General features: G+C 52.7%; 1 protein-coding gene across 2 annotated transcripts in view; it reads right to left on the reverse strand.

Moving 5' to 3' along the window:
• The window catches only part of ARHGEF10L (Rho guanine nucleotide exchange factor 10 like), a 161,731-nt gene extending 150,167 nt beyond the window's left edge, over window positions 1-11,564 (reverse strand). The window contains exon 1 of one of the 2 annotated variants that reach the window (XM_060141276.1): window positions 11,392-11,564. The gene's annotated coding sequence lies outside the window, so the exon portion shown is untranslated. The remainder of the gene's footprint in view (window positions 1-11,391) is intronic. The other variant, XM_060141278.1, reaches the window with a different exon arrangement.
• Window positions 11,565-12,165: the final 601 nt, after the last annotated feature.

Consider the following 12,165-nt stretch of genomic DNA (forward strand, 5'->3'; position numbering starts at 1 on the left):
TCTCTTGGGGATGTAGTCTCAGAGTTCTCCCAAAACAGCCATTGGGGGGGATGGACACTCTTGTCCAGTGGGCTGGACACAGACACAGGACAGGGCTCTGCACCCCACGCTCTCCATAGGACCCTGAGAACAGCATCCAACCTCTTCCACTTGGTCCCAATGCCTGTAAAAGAGCAATAATCCTTTTGCCCTCTTCTATCCCATAGGATTTTGAAGGGATAGAAGACTAATATAGTCTCACAGAGATTTTTCAACATCTCAACAACAAAATTAGATAAATATGCTATTTGATACTATATTATCATAAATGATCATAAGTATTATTGATGAGAGGCAGGCTAGTATAGTGGTTGTCAAGAGTTCAAACTCCAAAAAAAAAAAAAAAAAAAAAAAAAAAAAAAAAAAGAGTTCAAACTCCAAACAGTGTTGGAGAAGGGAATACAAATATGAAAAGGGAGAAAAGTAGAAGGAACCCTGTGGTGTTGGACTGGAATTGGAGATTTGGGTGTGAGCTCATAGCTCTCTCATGGCTCTGTCCACCAAAAGGGCCTGGGAACAGGGACACCCAATGACAATGAACACACTTAGCAGTCAGATCATGGTTTCTAAATACCATTCTCTGAGACTTCCCTGGTGGTCCAGCGGTTAAGACTCCGCGCTTCCACTGCAGGGGGCATGGGTTCGATCCCTGGTCGGGGACCTAAGATCCTGCATGCCACGCGGTGCAGCCAATACCATTCTCTGTTAAAAGGAACCAGAGCTCCTTGGAGAAATGGCTGATTCCAGAGGAGGCACAAGCTGTGCCTGAAACATATTGCTGGGCCAGAATTTCCAAGAGTCTATACCGATGTAAATGAGTAAATTAATAAATTGAAAGCTAGGAATGCTATTCGCAGAGTCTCAAAGTACTTCCTCACAAAATACTTACTAACCACAAAGGGGGAAAGAGCAACTTTACAGTGGAGAAACTTGGCAGTTACCTTCTCACCCAAGTGGTCGGATTGGGTGACCATGACCAGCTGGGGGACATTTTGACATCATGAGTCTCCTGATGTGATTTGCTGAGAAAGACACAATATCACTTCATGATCTTCCTGCCAGATATGCACAACGCACATCATCACAAGTGAACATCAAACAAACCCCAATTGAGGGACGCTCCTCTAAATGTCTTCTAAAGTGCCAAGGTCACAAAAATCCAGGAAAGACCAAGGCGCTTTTCCAGATTGAAGGAAACCAAAGAGACTCGACAACCAGATGCAGCATGTGGTCTGAACTCCATCCTACGCCTGTAAAGGACATTATGGGGACCATCTGCAAAACTTGAAGAGGGTGTGAGGATTAGGTGGTAGCAATGTATGATGTGAATTTCCTGACTTTGATGGTTGTATCATGGTTGTATAGGAGCATGTCCTTGTTTGTAGGAAACACATAATACATATCCAAAGAGAAGGAACGTCACATCAGCGGTTTCCTTTCAAATGCCTCAGAGGGAAAGTCGTATTGTACTTGCAGCTTTTCTGTAAGCTTGAAGTCGTTTCTAAAGTCAGATGGCCCGTGCTAATATAGAGCAAGTTGCTTAATTCTCTGAGCCTCAGTTTCAACGATCTATACAGTATAGGTGAAAGTAATAATACCTACCTTATGAGGTTGTTTAGAGGATTAAATGAGGTAATATTTGTGGACTATTTAACACAGAACTGGGCGCATGTATATATTCAAAAATTTTGAGGGACTTCCCTGGTGGTCCAGTGGCTAAGACTCCGTTCCCCCAATGCAGGGGGCCCGGGTTCAATCCCTGGTCAGGGAACTAGATCCCACATGCCGCAATTAAAGATTCCGCATGCTGCAACAAAAGATCCCTCCTGCCGCAACTAAGACCCAGCGCAGACAAATAAATAAATAAATATTTTAAAAAAATTTTTTGAAAAGCTACATAATTTTTCTTGTTCTTTACGCAGTTCCCTTCCCTAGGTAAGAGCCAGCATATCGAGTAAGGTAGCAAATTCCAGGTCCTAGGGGGTCAGGTAGGAGATGAAAATGGGAGAAGCAGGTTGAACATGACCACAGACACTATGTCTCAAGGTTGGAGGCCTGGAAAGCACTGCCCCAGATAAAAGGGGCAGTCACCACCCAGTTCTGGAAGGTGAGTCCCTGTGCACTATGAAGCTTTCGTATTGTTTTTCCCAAGAGAAGCTAGAAATCCAGATTTCCATAGGAAATCCCCTGATGTTTCATATTGGCAACTATTTCAAATTTTAAATGGACCAATACTTTGTGAGCCACACAGCCTCCAAGTACCAGCAGCAGGAGTTCTGAAAACTTGTCCTGAACACTTAGAAACACGGAACGCTCCTGTGGATTGGCAGAAATAGCACCGAACCGCTGTTCACCGTTCTGCCGCTCTGGTAGAGCCTCTGAAGAGGCTGGACTGGACGTGCCAGGACGCGTGCACCTCCCTGTGCCGTGACAGCAACCTATTCCCCAGCGCGCTTGATTGGACAACAGGGTGAACATCTGACCGACACGGGGCCCATCAGCTCGTCTCACTCAAGAATTTGGCATTGGAGAGCTGAGAGGCTGAGTCAGTCAAATGACCACGGACGCCGAACCTGAAAGATGGTGCCGAGCCAGAGCTGGCAATCGTGCTGCAACAAACCACAGCCAAGTTCAAGCTGAGGTTCTGGGGTATCAGAAACGCCACAGAGAAACAACAACAACAGCAAAAGTAAAGTGGGAGAAAAAGACAGTGAGGCAGAGGTCACCTAGCCCTAGCAATAATTATAGCAGATTCTTCCATAACACTCTGCACTGGGCTCTGTTTAATCACTTTCATGTATTAATTCATTGAATCCTCCCAGCAACCCTATAAAGTAGGTACTTTTATCCCTGTTTTACAGATGAGGAAACTGAGGCACAATGCTATTCTGTCCTAGCCTTGAATGTCCATCTGAGTGAACTGTTGTGTCCCTACAGAGACAACCCCCCTTCACTGCACTCACCTGAGTGGATTTTTATTCATATGATCAAAGGAGAGTGGTACCCACTGCCCATGGCTACCATCTTGGCGCAGGGTGAGGGGGGATTCTGGGACCAATTCATGTATCCAAACATCCCGCTCTAGTCTCTCTGTATCTCCCCCAATGGAAAAGATGAAACGGAAAAGGGAAAAGTCGCAGCCTGGGCCATCAGAGGCAGCTGCAAACATGTTAAGATCCTCTGCCCATCAGCCCATGCCCACCGGCCCCGTGCGCCAGCCCAGTCTACACTAGGAAGCCAGCCTCACCTACTCCTCGGGGTAGCTGCAGCCTCCGCTGGGGATAAGCAGGCAGAGGACTTGGGGCTGCCTGTGGAGCCAAGGGGAGGTTGGGTTTCTCTGCCTGGGACCTGGCCAAGGAGCCAGAAAGGACAGAGAGACAAGGTCTTCTCTTCCTGGCATCAGGTTACTGCCCCCACCCAGGGCTCAGGGTGCCAGGCAAGCCTCCCAAGCAATGAGAGTTGCCGGTCAGCTGACAGCAGACAGAGTCCAAAGCCTGTTCTAGAAGCTGCCGTAAGAATGAAGAGGATATGGCACTGGCCGCTGAGGAGGGGCAGCAGAAAGGGAACCCGGCAGACCCAGTGAGCCTCCAGCCTTGCCGAGCAGACCAGGCTGGGCACTGGGGACCAGACAGAAGGTCTCCAGGAGAGAAGGTCCTAGGCCTGGGGAAAGGGAGGCACAGCGGCTGCCAGCCTGACGCTGCAGTGACACTCCAGGGAGGCCTTAGCCCCTGTCAGCAGGAGGGCCTGGCAGTGACTGCAGCCTGGCACCAGCCCCAGAAACCTTCAGCATCCCCCAGTTTCACCGCCCAGGGCTGGGAGGTTCCATAAGCTCCCTGGTCTCCCAGATGAAAGACGCTTTCTAAGAGTCATAAAACCGTCCCCACTGGAAACAATGGGCCCTTATCCTGCTGTGTCCTTCACATAAACTCCCATTAGCAACGCACCAGAAGCTGCAGGCAGGAGTTTTATAGACTGGATTTTTGGACCAGCCCCAGCGTTCATTAACACCTACTCCCTCGCCCTGCGTGGAGACTGCACAAATCACTCCCCTTTACAGAGGCCCACTGTGTGCTCGGCCTCCAGAGAATCCTGCAAGGAAGGGGGTTTTGTCCAGTTTTATGAATACAGAAGCAGATCCAGAGAGGTTAAGTGACTTGCCCAAGGTCACACAGTGGGAGAGTAGAGGAGTGGGGATTTAAATCCAGAATCTGCTCCTTCCCCCCTACCCTGTGGCCTTGGGTTAAGATCACCCAAGAGATGAAGCCAAATGGGTTTCCTAGGTTTTCTCCTGGAAACAAGCAACTTCTGGGACCTCAAAGACTTCACCAGGATGGTTCTGTTCACCTACACAATATGTCAGCAGAGACACAGCGGGCTGGGATTCCCAACACAGCAGGGAGGGACCTGAGCCCCTTCCCTCGGATGAAATGCAGAGTCCCTCACCGTATCTCACATTCACGCTCACAATGGTTTTTCACCCCATTCCTCCCGCATGGCCCCCAATGATAAAGCCAGCCCCCTTTACTGGGCAGTAAATCCCCCTTTACTGAGGGATATGCCAGTCCCTGTGCTCTTCATGTATGACCCCATTTACTCTTGTAAGAACTCTGTAGAATGGCTGCTTTCAAGATCCCCTTTTTTTCACATGATGAACTTAGGCACAGAGAGGTAAGTAGACCACCTAAGGTCACACAGCAAGTGAGCAATGGATTCTAGGTCTATCTGACTCCAGCTACCACACCTCTCCAAAACATCACAATGTGGGGTTCAGCAGACACTCCATCCCCACCAGCCCAATCCCGCAGTCCTGGCTCACAGCTCTGGGTGTCACCCTAGTTGTGGGGAAAATGACAACAGCTGTCACTTCTAAATCCTTTGGCCATCTCCCGTCTACCCAACAATCCTCAAGGCTGATGCTGCAATTCTTCTTTTGCAGATGAGGAAACTGAGGCTCAGAAAGAGGAAATGTCTTATTCAAGGTCCCACAGAGCTGGTAAGTAGGGGTACCGGGCTTTGCACCCACTCTTGTGGGTTCCAGAACCACTGCTTCCTACAGGTAAACCAGCGCGATAGCTAAACCAGACCATCCCAGCAGCGTCTTGGCGGGTGCTGGGCTGCACCCCATAGGCCTGCCAGCCCTGTCCTAGCCCAGCCTCAAGACCGAAGAAAGAGCCTGGAGTTATAGCAACAGAGACATTGATGGTTTAATTGATGGGGGGGCTCACATGTCTGAAACAAGGTCCTGGAGCGACACCCTCCCACGCGCGGCGGACGGGAGGCAGGACATGGCTGCCATCTTTGCTTCCAGGGTTTGGGGGGAAGAGGTTACTAGTTATAGGGGGAACTTACATCAGGATGGCTCATCGGTTACCAGGGAAACCAGCAGAGGATCATCCCCTCACTGCCCCTTCCTTAAGCTATGGTGGAGATGTTCTGATCTAAAGATTAGAACAATCACTAGCTGGGCCAGGGGGCAAGTATGTAGACATTTACAGATTAGGCTCTATGATTAAGAGGAAAGGTCAGTCCTGTGAGTAGGGTGTAGGTGAAGCAGGGACTGGTGTAGCTGGGGATGTATGGAGAGCAAGAGAACAGCCGTCTTGGGTGGCCTGATCAGACAGCATGCATCCAACTAATACTCCCCAATTAAGTGCCTACGGTGTTCCTGGCACTGTCCCAGGAGCTGGGAGTACAGTGGTGAATAAGACTGCCATCCTCAACCCTCATCAGCCCCGTGGGGGACCACCAGGGACCCCCTGACCACGTAAGGCTGCTCCCCCTAGAACTTCATCCATAGCCTCCCCCTGCTGACCCCCAGTGCGGGGGTTCATCCCCACCTCTGCTGCCCTTGGCTGCCCTGCCCTCTCTCAGCTTCTGGGAACTTTCCAGATAGCCTGCTCCAGCCCTGCAAAGGCAGTCTACAGCGCCTGGTCTCATGGCTGATTTCACCGTAAGACGCTTCATAACCAACTCCTAACTGGGCCAACCAGAGAGGCAGCTGCGTTGGCTCCAGCTCCCCCTCAGACCCACACGCCCTGCCGCCAGATGGCGTGGCCAGCACCCTCGGCCCCTTTGTTGAGATGATTAGCTCATGGACCGCCCCACCCCGAGAAGCTGGCTCGGGGCCTGCCCTTGGTCACCATTCCCCTATTACCTGCTGCCGCCCAGAGCAACTTATGGATGTGCACGGTTGCTAGTCAGCGCCAGGCACTGTTGTAGGTGATCTGAATCATCATCGTCTTCACCATGCTCACAAGCATCGTTATTCTCACAGCTAACACTTACTGAGCACTTTACTACATGCCACACAGTGGGCCAACTCTTTACCTGTATTATCTCATCAAATCTTCACACTACCAGGAGATAGGTACAGTTACCATCCCATGCAACAGATAAGGAAACTGATAAATAGATAAGGCCATAGCACCCCGGGTACCCCTGCTACACTGTCATCTCCCTAAGGATAGGAGGCCTGTGTTGCACAGAGCTGTATCTCTAGAACGTAGTGTCTGGCACAGGGCGGACACTCAATGAGCAGTCTTTGGATGGATGGGCACATGGATAGTTGGGTGGATGGACAAATGGGTGGATGAAAACAATTGAAAACCTACAGGAGAAAAACCACTCACCCCCTGGGTGAAGCAGGAAGAAGCTGAGTACGGTTTCTCTACTAACTAGAAAATCCCCCATCCAGGATTCCAGGAAAAGCAGAGAAGATTGTGCTGATTTTTAGGGGAAGGAAAAAAGAAATGTCTTTTGGGTAATGAGCTTTGAGATAGCAGCACGTAGCTTTATGAGGCACGCTCCCCCTTCCCAGAAACCACCACTTCGCCAGGGAATTTCATCTGCTCCATCCCCAGACGCATGTCTGTGAATCAGGGGCAGCCATAGATGCTCCATCTTCAGGGAGCTGCCTGCCCTGCGGCTCCAGGGCTGGGCCAGGAATACAGCTCTGCCAGCCCCCGGGCTTCGGTTGAAGTCAGCTCCAGCCCTTTCCCTGGGTGAGCTCGGGAAATTCTGGACCACCCCCCAGGAGCCTTGAGCCTTAGGGGGCTCGTGCTCTAGTTCACTGGAGAGATCTCACCCTGACCCATGAACCCTTACACCTTGTGAATTCTGCTCAGTCGTTTGAGCCAGCCAGCCGGATGCGGGGATGAGGTCAGTGTGCAGCGGGCTGCCCCCCTCCCCCACTATGCCCTGGCTGGAGCCTAGGGTTCCCGGTTTTCCGTGGGGAAAGCAAGACTCGGGGCGGTGGGGTGGTGAAGAAACCCAGCGGCCCCAGGAGAGCAGGCATTGAGACACGTGGCCCAGTTTTGTAGTTTCCAGAGCAACTTTAAGAAAGAGGAAGAGGAAAGACTAGAACTAGGGCCACATCATCCCTATCACACCTGGAGACACCCGCTCCTCCGCGTGGAATGTGTCACTAGATCCCGGACAAGGCGACCTGTCATTCCGGAGCCATGAGGGATCAGCTGGCGCTGGTGCCAGGGACCTGTCCTCTCTTTTATTGAGCATCTACTATTCGCTGGGCCGAGTGCTCTGCCTGGGAGAATTCATAACCCTCCTAAGGTCCCAGTGAGTTCAGTATTATTATCTTCCTTTTCAAATGCAATTGCTGAGACCAAGCAGCCTTTCCAAGTTCACACCATCAGGAAGGACAGAGCTGGGATGTGAACCCAAGTCTGACCCCAACGTCCATCCTTTTTGCACAAACAACAAGGTGGAAAGGGCCTCAGGCAGCGTCTCCCCTGTAGTCAAACAGTGGCGCCCTGGGTTTATTCCCAAAATCGGCCAGACGGAGTAGGAGCGGGTCTTTATGGCGCTTACTCCCATCTTTGCCAGTCCCCACGTATCAGAGGCAAACGGGAGCCTCCCCTGCATGCCTGTGCTCCCGGGGCCACGTGAGGAGGACAGAGAGCTGGCAGGGAGCTCAGAGGGCACCTCGGGGCCATCCAGTCAAGCAAGTCAGAGACTTTCAAAGCTGGCAGGGCCCTTAGGGATGATCCAAGCCAAACCCCTCCTTTCACAGAAGGGGAAACTGAGGCCCAGAGAGGGCAAAGGATTTGCTCAAGGTTACACCAGGCATGAAGCACGCAGTGGGAGAAGTGACAGCCTCCTGGCTCCCGGCCTGGGGTCCCCTTGCCCACCCCAGCCAGTCTCAAACAAACCGTGATATTGGACCCCCTCTTATCAGATAGAATGAATGGTTATCAGGTTCAATTATGACACTGCTCAGGAGGAAAAGCAGGGAAGAGGGAAAGATGGGGAAGGAAGAGGTGGGCAGAAGTGTGACCTAACCCCGATGCGTCCCTCCCTCTGCTGGGGCATCCGACGACTCTCTGCAGTGGCTGAGCTGGGCTGAGCTGGGCCAGGAGGAGGGATCAGGGTTACCTTCAGGGCAGGTCCCAGAATGGCTCAGGAGTGCTCCCTGTTTTCCTGTCCCCTTGGAACAAGGACTGCCTCTGTCCCTGAGACAAGGAAGGATGGGGGAGGGGAGGTCCCTCTCATTCTGCTGAAGCGCCAAATGGGAGAGGCCTGAGCAGGGGAGACAGGGACTCACCTCATGGCAGCACCGCCCCACCTGCCTTGAACCCACCTGCTAAGCTCCTGGGACCCTGCTCTTGGGAGTCTGACCCCCTTGAGGCCAAAGGGTCGACATCTCCAAACCCGCTCACTGCTCCAAGCCTGGGTACCCTGGGACATCCCCAACCCCAAGGAGCTGTCTCTCATCGTGACGGGGGTGTTCACTTCTGAGGTCAAATCCCTGCTTCCCCACCTACTAGTCCTGTAACCTCAAGTGAGTGACTTCACCTCCCTGGGCCTCAGCTTCCCTGCTGTAGAGCCGGGCTTGTGTTCCTGCATCCCAAGGTGGCGGTGGGGATTCAACGTCAAGGCTGTCCCAGGCACAGAGGGGACTGGAGATGCAGCTTGGGTAATTACCTCTCTTCACACTAATTGTCCTCATGCATACTGTGTCAAGGTTTGCTGTTTTGTTTTGCTTTGTTGTTTTTTGTTTGTTTTTGGCCACACAGTGCAGCTCGAGGGATCTCGTTCCCCAGCCAGGGATTGAATCCAGGCCACTGCAGTGAAAACCCAGAATCCCAAGCACTAGGTCACCAGGGAACTCCCTGTGTTAAGGTTTTTAAGGCATTCCCAGCTGTGATATAATTCACAGCCCTCGGTGAGATCACAGGAAAGAAATTATCAGCTCCTGCACCCAGATAGGGGTGACCCAGGCCGCCAGAGGCTGAGGGGCTTGCCCAAGGTCCTGTAGTGTTTAGAGGCAGAACACGACCAGAACCCATGTTTCTCAAGTCCCACCGCAGTGCAGCCCAGCCCAGAGGAGCCCAGTAGGAAAAGCTTGAAATCTAGGGTCAACCAAGCTGGACCCTGGCCCTGGCTGCACCGTGAACTCAGCATGCAACTTTGGATATGTGAGCTTTCAACTTTCTGCTGATGACTTCAGTGCCATCGGCCAGCTGTGTGACCCTGGGCAAGTGACTTCACCTCTCTGAGCCTCAGCTTCCTCATCTGTGAAATGGGAGTTCTCAGAATGACTGAACAAACTACGGCATGCGGGCTGCCTGACTCAGAGCTTAGCAGGTGGTGAGTGTCCGACAGATGGAAATGGAGCAATGGTGGCAGGACCAGTAGTCAATATCGCTGTTAATATCATTATTATTATCAGGAGGAGAGGACAGAGTGGAATCACCCTGGGGACCTCTTGCCCACGTGACTGTCCTAGGGAGGGAGCTCTGGAAGGAGACAGCAGGGACTCTTCTCACCTTCTAGGTGGTAGGGATGTGAATGGGGCCAGACCGGTCACCACCCTGAAGTTCCCAAAGTCCCACTAACTGAGGAGACCCAGCTGGAGGGCTGGTTGCGTTAATCCCAGAAGAGCTCAGCCCTCAGGGGGATAGAAGAGAGAGGGTAGTCCCCAAACAAGCCTCAGGAGACCCTGATTCAGGAACCAAAAGCTGGGGAGGCAGCCTCACTCAGACACTTCTGCCCCAAACGTACCAGGATCCTCTGGAGGGAAAGCTACCCAGAGGAGGGGCCGGCCTGGTGCGGCACACACTCTGTTAGGAGCCAAGAGGGAGAGTCTGACTCTCTGCCATCTCTTAGCTGTGTGACCTCAAGTAGGTCACCTCACCTCTCTGAGCCTTGTCCCTCTCCCGGGAGGTCAGCCGGAGGGGCACACAATCATCTAAATTCCCCATTCCAACCTTGGCCTCACCGTGCCCAGCAGGACTCCCCACCCCAGGAATCATCACCCAGCAGTGACCAAGTCACGGAGCTAAGGGCTCAGTCGGGCTCTAGAACCAGACTTGTCTGACTTCAAATCTCAGCTCCCCTTGTTCAAGCTGTGAAATCTTGAGTAAGTTACTTAACCTCTCTGTGCCTGTTTCTTCAGCTATAAACAAGAATGATAAGAATAAAACTTACCTCATAGGAGTGTTGGGAGGATTAAATGCGTTCGTACATGTAATGTACTCCATTAGCAAAGCGCCTGGCACCAAGTAAGTGCCCAGCAAGCATTACACCGGCCTTCGCCAGACAGCAGTCACACAAATGAAAAGGCCACCACCAAATGCAGTGAGTTCTCCGTCACCGGAGATATTCAAGCTGGGGCTAAACAGCCACCTGTCAGAGACCCACAGCCAGGACTGCCCGGGTGACCTTTCAAATGCTTCCAACTGTGAGTCCATGAAATCACAGCCGTGAGATTGCGTGCAATGCATTCCTCCCTCCTAACTAGGATAGGATGAGGTGCGAGAGGGCTACCAAGGTGGGCCAGGGGCACAAACAGTGGCGCAGGCGCTGAAGAGCCAGGAAGGAGCCCTGGGCGGGGAGGCGCAGCTGATTCTGGCCTCCAGCCCCTGTTCCGCCACCAATTCACAACACGACCTTGAGTTACTCCCTCTCTTCCAAGCCTCAGTTCTCCCAGCAGTAAAATGATGCCTTTGAACTAGGTGTCCTCTGAGGCCTTATCCAGCTGCAACTATCAAACTCTGTGACCCTAAGAAGGGAGTTGGGGAAAGTTCCCACCGCACACACGCCCCAGCCAGGCTCCCTCTGCATTCCTCACCCCCATGTTGCCCTGACCTGCCCCCACAAGGTAGCCACGAGGGTCAAGGTCATGTCCACTGAGGCTCCCAGTGGAGTTCTCTTCCCTGAGTCCAGCACAAGGCATTCCAAGCCCCACCACCACCTGGGAGGGAGCAGGGTGTCCCTGGGCCTGAAGCCCAAGGATGTCAACGGCAACAGAGACCCAGACACACCCAGTGACCTCCAAAGTGTCCTCCTCCAACTCAGCGAGGGACAGAGATGTTTAAAAACCAAAAGCCTGACCTGGATTCTGTGCAGACCAATTCCAACCAAGGAAGAAGGCAGCGCGGGCCCCAGCAGCAGGGAAGGGTCCCGTCTGGTCGTCGTCGCAGCTGACAGGGCGAGCGGGAGCCCAGGGGTCATGTACGCGGACTCCCCTCGTTGGGTGTGCAGTGGACCCAGGTGTGTGAGTCACTCACCTGCCAGACCCGCCAGGCGAGCGGGCAGAAGCACAGGAGGCGGCCCCTGGCAGCCCACAAGGAAGGGCTAGACTGAGTCAAGCCAGGCAGGGCAGGGCAAGGCTGGGCCGGGCTGGGAGGACCAGGAAGTTGCTAGGATGAGGGAGGGAGGAGGGGCATGAACAAAGCCGGGGGTTGGGGGGAGCCCTCTAAAAGGGGGTTCTGAGCAGAAGGGCTGAGCGCTGACAGCTGCCTGTTGGCTCAGGAACGGGTGGAAGAGAACGTGACTTTGAAGTTGGAACGTTTCAGGTTTGAATCCCAGCCCTTTTCAGCTGCAAGGCCTTGTCTCTCAAGCCCCAGTTTCCCCCTGTTCAACTGGAGTAATTATAACAGTCCCAATATGACAGCGTTCTCATGAGAATGAAATGAAACTGTGTAAGGATAAAGCTGGAGTCCCGGCTGCCAGGGGACAGACAATATGTTGACTCTGATCACAGGATGCTTTTCAGGAAAGCAGGACGGCCCACCCAGGGCTGACCCTGTCTGCATTCTCACTGTCAGCGTTAATCACCCCCCAAGATTTCAGTCAAATATCTGCTGAGCTGATTAAGAGCATGTG

Source organism: Lagenorhynchus albirostris, chromosome 2 (genome assembly GCF_949774975.1).
Source record: "Lagenorhynchus albirostris chromosome 2, mLagAlb1.1, whole genome shotgun sequence".
NCBI lineage: Eukaryota > Metazoa > Chordata > Mammalia > Artiodactyla > Delphinidae > Lagenorhynchus > Lagenorhynchus albirostris.